Below are 9346 nucleotides of genomic sequence, written 5' to 3'. Positions count from 1 at the left end.
TTAATTTTTTCCATATTTTCCAATATCTTGTTTATATATATATATATATATATATATATATATATACATATACTTAAGATATTGGAAAATATGGAAAAATGTAAACAAAATAATTAGAACAAAATATTCTGACAAAAAAAAAAAAAAAACATCTATTATCTTTACCCACTTCTTCCTTTTCGGGTCACAGGGGATGTCCATATTCAGCTAACACTGTGTGAGAGGCCGGGGACACTGTGGACAGGGACACAAAGAGAGGACCGGGATCACACCCCGGCACCTTCAGCTGTCTGTCCGTGGCGACGAGGAGCTTTTGAGCAGTCCTGCTGCCCAGGAGGACTGAGAGGCCTGTCAGACCTGACAGCAAGCTGGATCCAGGTGGACAGATCGGTATCTGTGGACAGATTCTTCAAATTTGCTGCAGGAGATCCTTCCTGCCCACAGCTATCAGCATCTATAACAACTCTTGAAAGAAACCAGTATGATGAGCTACTACAACACTTAATTTCCCATTGGGATTAATAAAGTATTTTTGAATTGAATTGAAATGAGACAAACAACCATTCAGTCTCTCACTCACATCTATGGACAATTTAGAGTTACCAATCAGCCTAACATGCATGTTTTTGGAAACCGGAGTAACCGGAGAAAACCCGCGCATGCACTGAGAGAACATGCCAACTCCACCAAGAAAGACCCCCCAGCTGGGATTCGCTCTGGTCGACCTTCTCGCTGAGAGGCGGCAGCTCTACAAACTGCACCACCGTGCTGCCTAGACTAAAAACAGAAAACTCAAATTTATTTCCTGATTGTTTTCTTTGTAAAGACAATGAGAACTTACTAAAAATGAGCTGGGATTCATTTATTCATTTATTTTTGTTCAAATAAAGTGCAAGGGCTCTCAAAATGTATTTATTATTTTTGTTAAAGAAAGAGGTTCTTCTATGACAGCGATGTTTTAGCCACCGGTGATTGTTTTCACTTGGATTCATTTTTCAGTGTTGCTCGACATAAGTGTGCAGAGCATTACAATCATAGTAAAATTCAAACAAACCAGTAAAAAAATATAGTTTTATCAACAACATGAGAAACTCATCCGTAGATAACTCTTCAATTGGTGTTTGCTTGAATATTTGCAATATTAACTGATAAAAAACTTCTTAGATTATCTTCTGGGGAAAACAAGGAGCCCGACATTCCTAAAACCAATCATAGCATCAGTGCCACACCTACGTATACTTCTATTTCTGGCACCACGGAGTGTTGTAAAAAGCTACATTAAGCGTCACTGATGCAGAGCGATTTTCTCTTTCTGAGAAGCAATGCCAGACCTGACAGTACAAGGATTATAAAGTGGGCTGAGTTCCAATCAAAGGGCAGAGGGATGATGGTAAATGTAGCTTGTTCTCCCCAAATTAATTTACAGTAATTCCTGCATTCTTCAAGCTACTTCTTGCACATCACATTTTGTAGAGCAGTCAGACATCTTGGCACAGAACGATCAACTAACAGAATCTGAAGCTTGTTTAATAGGATGTGTTTTAGAGGAGTGGAGTAAATGGGTGATATCGTCTCACTGAGTAATTACAATAGAAATAACTTATAACTATTTTGTTGGTTCTTGAATATGTGAAATGTTTTTTTTCTCTGCTTCCCTGCTGAGGCTCTGGAGACCTCTCACTAAAAACAAAGCACGCTTTATGAGAAATGAGTGTTTTTACGCACATCTGGAATGACTAAACCTGGACTTTTTTTTTTGTCTGCCAGCATCTGATGTCTCGGTCATACTGTAATCAAATCTTATTAGAAGAGAACAATGTAGGGGGTCATTTTTTTATTTGCACATCTTTTTTTCATTGTGTGAATGCTTATGAAGCATTCACACTATTAAGATCATATTTCCACTTCTAAACTCTTAACGTGCGTTTTTCGGCATCTTTTTTGTTCCAAAATTTTTGTGCTATTTCAACAAATCATATATCAAAGTGTTCAGCACTTTCAATCCTGCTTTGACTTTTGGTATTGGTGCAACTTTAGCTTTTTGAAATATTTAGCCTTTTCTCTACTATTTTTCACATAGAAAATGAATTGAGCTCATTTTATATCCTTCAAATCTTTAGATCTGTTTACAACCTTTAACTCTGGTTCAGCTTCTTTCAACTTCCTTGGGCAAATTTAAACATTTTTCAGCTACTTTCAGCTAAATTCAACTGTTCTGTGCTCCTTTCTTCTTCTTTCTACTAACTAAAACATTTTTGTGCTTCTTTAACTTATTTCTGCTCATTTCAGATTGTTAGGTTATGTTTCAGCTGGTTTCTGAAAGTTTCAGCTTTTTCTGCAATTTCAGCTACTATTTAACTGTTTTATGCTAATTTTAGCCTTTTTTTGCTAATTCCACATTTATTGCACTCAATTTTTTCTCAACCTAATTAACCTGTTTAAATAAAGATTGAATGAATTCAGAAAAAAAAAGATCTCTCCACTCCCTTCTTCTAATTTAAACTTGGTTTTGCTATTTTAGCTACTTTTCAGCTGTTTTGCTAATTTCAGCTTTTTTCAGATCATTTCCACTTTTTTATGCTCATTTCTGCTTCTTTCAGCCTAACTGGGCAAACATGTCTTCTTTCTGCTTTCTTCAGCTAATTTAAACTTGTTCTACCCTTTCAGTTAAATTTTTTAGCTAATTTTAGCTGTTTTCAGTTAAATTAAATTTTTTCTTAGCAATTTCTGCTACTTTTAGCCTAATTAGTATCTTTATCCTTATTTCAGCTTGTTATTCTCCTTTCAGCTTTTTTCTGCTAGTTTCAGCTTTTTCTGCTATTTCAGCTTCTATTTAGCTGTTTTATGATAATTTTAGTTTTTTTCAGCTAATTCCATATATTTTTTAGTTCATTTTAGCTCTTTCCACTGCCTTCTTGTAGTTTAAGCTTCTTTCTGCATTTTCAACTACAGCTATTCTTTTGCTAATTTCAGTTTTTTAAGCTAATTTCCTAATTTTTGGGCTCATTTCTGCTTATTTAAACCTAATTCAGCAAATATGTGTTTTCATTTGATAATATAGGCTTGCTCTTCCATTTCAGCTTCAATTCAACATGATTTTTTAAGCTGATTTCAGCAATTTTTCAGCAAGTTCTTCTGCATTAAGCATTCACGCTGCATTTTTGCAGGAAATGCGATTTCTCTTTATTATCAGTAGCTTTCCCTAAGTTCCAAGCTGTTATTTTAATTTTTCATAGATCTGTTCGTGCAGTTACTGATTGGAAGTCAGTTACATTTTGTTGCAAATCATTATCTTGAAAAGGTAAATTAAGTTTTTCCTACTTAAAAATGCTGATCCCATGGTTCTTAATTTGGTCTAACTGGTTCCAAACAGACGTGTGTTGTTCGAAACCAAACCCAGTTCTGGAGTCAGTCCGACGTCGTCCCTGCTGGACAAGTCTGTCAGAAGGACCCTGCAAAGCTTCATTATTATTCTATGAGCACTTTGTGTCATGTGACTTATTGGAGCTTGTGAGTCATATTATTAGAGGTGTGTGGTTTTGTTTTAACAAACTCGGTGCACTTTAACCCACAGTAAATACCCAGACACATTAATAAAGGTTAGGGGAAATATGAAATTCTGTTACCAGTAAATGACACAGTTAAACACACAGGATGAGAGGTTGACCAAGTCTTACTGATCCGTTACATGGCTGCCTGAGCCATTATGGCCCTTACGCAATATCAGATCACTTGTCTAAGCAGCAGTGAAGCCAGGAATTTCACTCAACTGGATTTGCCTCAGTGAGTCACAGGAATGATGGGAATTTAAAATCCCTGATATTGCGTGTGCTGCCATTCAGAACAGTGCACTGTTTTCATTTCCAGACTCCGGAATGATGTTAACAATTTAAAGCTGGAGTGAGAAGCCCTGAATCAGCATGTGCGAGGCGACTTCTGCGTGACATGGAGAGCAGCACAGGTCAAGTCACGACAAACAAGATCTATATAAAATAATATTTTAGCTCCCACTTGCAGAACTAGCTGTTTAATCTATTAAACAGCAGTCGTGACCTTGTGCAAGTGATTGATGTGGATAAGTGGGTTAAGTCATAAAATATAGAACCTGAGACAAGTTACGCAATGTCTAAAATAATTTAAGGTTTACCGGAATGCACACATTTTTTTGCATTAGCGTAATGTGAAGAGGCTTCACAGGTCTAAAGTTGTTTAATAATACATTTCAGTCTTTAAAAATGGCTCTTCCAGAAACTCAAAGTTTCTGGCAGGGTAGGCTGAAGTCAGGAAGTTCCATCTTTAATTCATGTGCCCTATTTGTGGCTTTATCCGTGAGTATACAAGCGACCCTTAATTTAAGTTATGAAATGGTTTAGTTAATTCAATTTTTGAAGAAACACAAAATACATAATTTGTAGACCTTTTTTAATTGTAGCGTCCAGTACAAACGCCCTCACAGTTTATCAGTTTATTGCGCCGCTCATCAAGGCTGCTGCATGTTGGAGTAGCTCTGTTACATTCAATGAGATATTGCTTTAGAAAACTAATTCCTCTTTTTCGGGATGTAAATCTTTTTTTTAATTTTTTTAAATATATATATTTCCTCTGGTATCGGATGCTGTGCAGCTGGAAGGATTCTTCCTGAAACATTTTTACTTTTGGACATTTGTTATGATGCGTAACCATGACAACAAGTTTTTTTTGTTTTTGTTTTGTTTTTACAGCAGGGGAGCAGATGACTTAACATCTCAAATGTTCAAATAACACCTCAACTGCAGCCCCAAATCTCAATGAGTTGAAAAGGAGGTTCCGTGGATGCATTCCCATCTACCGGTACTCTTTAAAGAAACCAGGAGAATGAGCCACAAAATTTAATTTCCCTTTGGGATCAATAAAGTATTTTTGAATTGAATTGAAATGAATCACATCCACAAGACAGACCTGCACATCATACCAGCATCACAACAATGCCTTTTCACAAAGATGAAGTAATAATTTGGGTTCATCAGGTCAAAAACACATGATTTTTTGTAGCTTTGTAGTCTCACTGTCCTGTTTATTTTTTATACACTAGGGTGAACCGATCCTGAGAGGACTAATAGTAAAACCATTAGTGTTCTTTTAAGTGTTGATATTTAGTAGATCTCACAGAAACATGGATGGACATTAAAGGACACATGGTGGTTTACACACGATATTGCATACTCTACAAACATGTATTTAAAAGATTGATTTTTGAGGCACAGTGGCTTTTTTTCTTCAGATACTACATAAGTAGGTTTACAAACGGATATTCACTGGATACCACGTAGACTCATTGACGTTACGGTCTTGATTTCGTTGAGGTTTTCTGCCACTGATATTGCACAGTTCATATGAGGGCACGTCAGGGCCTTCCAATCAAGTGGAGGTTGAGACTTTGACGTGCTCATTTAAAATATTTTTTCTTCTGTTTCTCCTTTACTTCTAAAGATCATTACATGGCATGAACTACAGTAATTTAGGTCAAATTTCAGCTGTCCAACCAGTGGCTTTATGTTTAACTTTAGATGTCTCCAAAGTATTTAATCCTCCAGGGAAGTTCAGTGTCAAATTCACGTGGCTGCAAAATTTGCCCAAATAATTGCTGTTTTACCTCTGTAGTGAACTTGACCTGATGTCAAAACTAAGCCTAAGGTCAAAACCCTTGACCTTAAGAACCTTGTGGGACAGAAACGGTCATTTCATTGATTTGAATCCAGAAATACAGGTTCACCCATCCTGAGACTTTCTTTCTTGAAAATTCAAGTGAAAGAACACTCTCTTTTTTATTATCATTACTGTTTTACAAATGTTTGATAATCAAAGTGTTTTAGTTCAAACATTTTAGATGTTACAGTGAACTAATCAATTTTATTAACTGTAAAACAGTAACAATGATTTTTTAGTTGCTTATGCAAAGTAGAATTCATGTTAAGGCCTGTTACAGAGTAATTATGCATTTTCTGATTTCTGTCTTTGAATGAGCAGTGTACGTTTTCCAAGGTCAGGAGTCGAAGCAGACAAGTGTTGGAACAACTGTCTTGTTTTTAAATCTTCTCAGACGTAAACAGAGAAGTTGGCACCTGTTTCTCCAAACTCGCCCAAACATTTCTCTCGCCTGTCTGGGGAACATTTTCAATCTGTTCCAATAACATTCTTGCTGTTTTCTGACTTCTAGTAACCTCTTACGTCACAAAACACACCCCTGTCTGGTTGATATTGACCAATCAGAAACTCTCAAATGAACCGGGAATAGAGCCCTTTAAAATGTCGGTACTTCCTAGTTCTCCCAGTTCTGTGAAGCGGCGGTTCTGAGATGATCGTAGTTCTGTGAAGTGGCAGTTCTGTGAAGTTGCTGTTGGGTCGCAGTTGCCGTTGGAGTCGGGCTGGAGAGTTTGCAGCTCCAGTCGTTTGGGAGAACAGAAGTCCAGCCATGATAAGGCTCTTCCGAGTTTGGGATTATAACATCTTCCACCTCTGAGTGGACTCGGACGAACCCCACTCATGTGAGGTCCACTCGTTGAGGTGAACTGTTGTTGACGAAGTCCCGTCACCACTCCGGACGTATCTCTGCCATCCTACGGAGACGCTGAAAGGTAGCGTTAACTGGAGCTCCTCTTCTTCTGATTCATCGTCAGAGAGGTAAATGAGTCTAGTCCACTACTGAGCATACCGAGGAAAGCTGGGTCGGATGGAGGGTGTTGTCCTGTCAACACTTTTCACTCATACACACCACATTCTCCCTCATCCATCTTTCACTCCCACTAAACTTCATCTTTCCATCTTTAAAAATTCTTCTATCAAGTAGAAATCATTCCAGATATTTTAGAAATGTCTGTGTAAAGTGCTCATCCACCGCCGTGTGGATTGATGTCTGCTGTTCTGCTGAAAAGTGAAACAATCGCCGTATTGTTTCTCACTACCTGTACAGCTTGCTGATTAATTATGTTGTTATTTTCATATTTTGCCAAATTAATGTAAATGTTTGATGTTAAACTTTGATTCTGTAAATAAATGTCCACATTCATTTTGATGGGTCAAAGATAAATAACGTCTCACGTTACATTTTATTAAATTCAATGCACGTTATATACAGTCCAGAAAAATGAGAGAATCCGTTTTAATTGATGAATATATCTCAGCATCTGTTCATCTACACCTCTGTGCTTAAAAGTTCTTGTGTTAATGGTTTTCACCAAACTTAGCAGAACAAATAGTGACATTTATCACAGCCAATCATTATTTGCTCCTGTCTGTTCAAAGGACATTTCTCTGGAAGTTCATTTGCTCAGATATAACTTTGCAAACTGCAGCAGCCCCATCATAACCTTTACCCTTTAGCATCCGAACCGAGGCTCCAGAGCTTTAATAGTTTTATTGTTAACTTTCTCTGAGTAGTACACTCTAACTTTGTGTAGGAGTTGCTGGGATGCCTACATATGAAAACAACTATTGTCACGATCGCTGAAATATTTTGAAAATGTTCAGTGACCTTCTCAGATGAACCAGATTAACTCACCTGCTTCTTTTAGGTAATTAATTGTGCATCTCTTTCCTTGGCATTGTGTTAATACGCAGCTCCATACCAGACCAGCAGACTGCCTACTTGCTAAGGATCAAGTTTACTGCATCAGCAGCATCTGGCTCTTATTTACCCTCTAATTTCTATGGACGTAGCAAAAGTGTAATCATACGTTCACTCCCCTCTTTTGCATTATGTTTTTTTTTTCCCCCTTGATTACATTCAGATGACAAAGCAGACATTTCAACAAGCTTCAAGATTTCTGTTCGGTGTGTGTTTCTCTGTGATATTTGATCATTTCGCATTAACAGTTTTAACTATACTAACCTCTGCTGTCACCTGCCAGCAAAGGTGTAAGGCGATATTGCTCTTGCCTGTGTTTGTGTATCTTTGTTTGTCTCTAGCGTTACCAAAATATATATAATTTGGCGTGGTAGTATCTGATAGTCATTCTTAACTTGTACTCTGAGCCTGTATTGATTGTGTAAAACCTGCTTTTAAAACATTGCTATTATAAATTGGAACCAACTGTGTCTGTCAGCAAAATATCTCATGAACCAGTGGATGGATTTTAACGAAACTCTCAGAAAGTAATGATTGGATGTGCAGTGACAACAGATTATATTTTGGAGTCAACAATTAAGGATGACTGCCTCCATAAGAGCCTCCTAATTTAAAAGTTTGGCATGAAAGGCGGCGGGTGGATTGAATTCTTGAAGAAACGTGTTTCACCCTCTGCCTTTCATTGTGCTGCTCCGTAAACAAAACAATGTAATAATCTGCAGGCTGGTTTCTACGTGAAATTCAAATTGTCTTTATTTCTTTATCAATTAAAGCACTGATCCAAACCTGGTGGACCACAGGCCATCAGAGGTCTCACTTCAGTGCATGGAATGAGGCCTGACAGACAGTGAGACACAGAGAGGATGCTGAAGCCTTCGATCATATGCACTACTGTAAGAGATGAACTCTGAACTTGCTATAGGTGCAAGATTAGGCCAAAAAAAAAGTTAATACAAAATAAAGAAGTTATCTTCAGTGATTTGAGTGATGATTAGGAATAATATTAACACATGTTGGAAAGTTTCCTGTGAGGTTGTTTACAGTTGGAGCAGGACTTCACAACAAGCTACTCCTTTAAATAATTGTTCTATATTTGTGTTCAGTGTCCTACTTATGATATTCATTGTACAGTATCTCTAGAATGAGACAGTACGAACTGCATACGCGTTGCTTATAAAATAGTAAACAACTACAATATCCTGCAGTTTACAAGTTACCAGGAAAGATGCCAAGCAGCTTGGCCCGAACATTTTAAAGCCACTCAACTCCTCTGACTTTAAGCTGCAGAGTGGATTTGATCTCTTTCGTGTGATCACAGGCTGCTGCAGAAACACAAGAGCAGCAAAACAAAGTAAGATTAAACTGTTGCGGGACTGTTTGCGCTCCTGGTGGCTGGTGTGGTTCCACAGGAGTCTGGTTTTCTGCTTTGCCTCATCGTCCTGCTGCAGGATGAATGAAGAGCCCAGCAGACGCCTTTCATCTAAAGGTCCACTCTGTGATGACGTCATCGCTCCGTATGCAGTGAAAATCACACACTGTGTCTAAGTGAAGAATATTATTTTTAAAAACTTGTTTTATACTTTAAGCTGAACCCAACAGAAGTCAAATGAAGGAAAGCAAACAAACACACACACACACACACACACACACACACACACACACACACACACACACACACACACACACACACATATATATATATATATATATATATATATATATATATATATATATATATGATCA

This window comes from Nematolebias whitei, chromosome 10 (assembly GCF_014905685.2).
Source record: "Nematolebias whitei isolate Nwh7 chromosome 10, NemWhi1, whole genome shotgun sequence".
Taxonomy (NCBI): domain Eukaryota; kingdom Metazoa; phylum Chordata; class Actinopteri; order Cyprinodontiformes; family Rivulidae; genus Nematolebias; species Nematolebias whitei.
Note: the sequence above shows the minus strand (reverse complement) of the source record.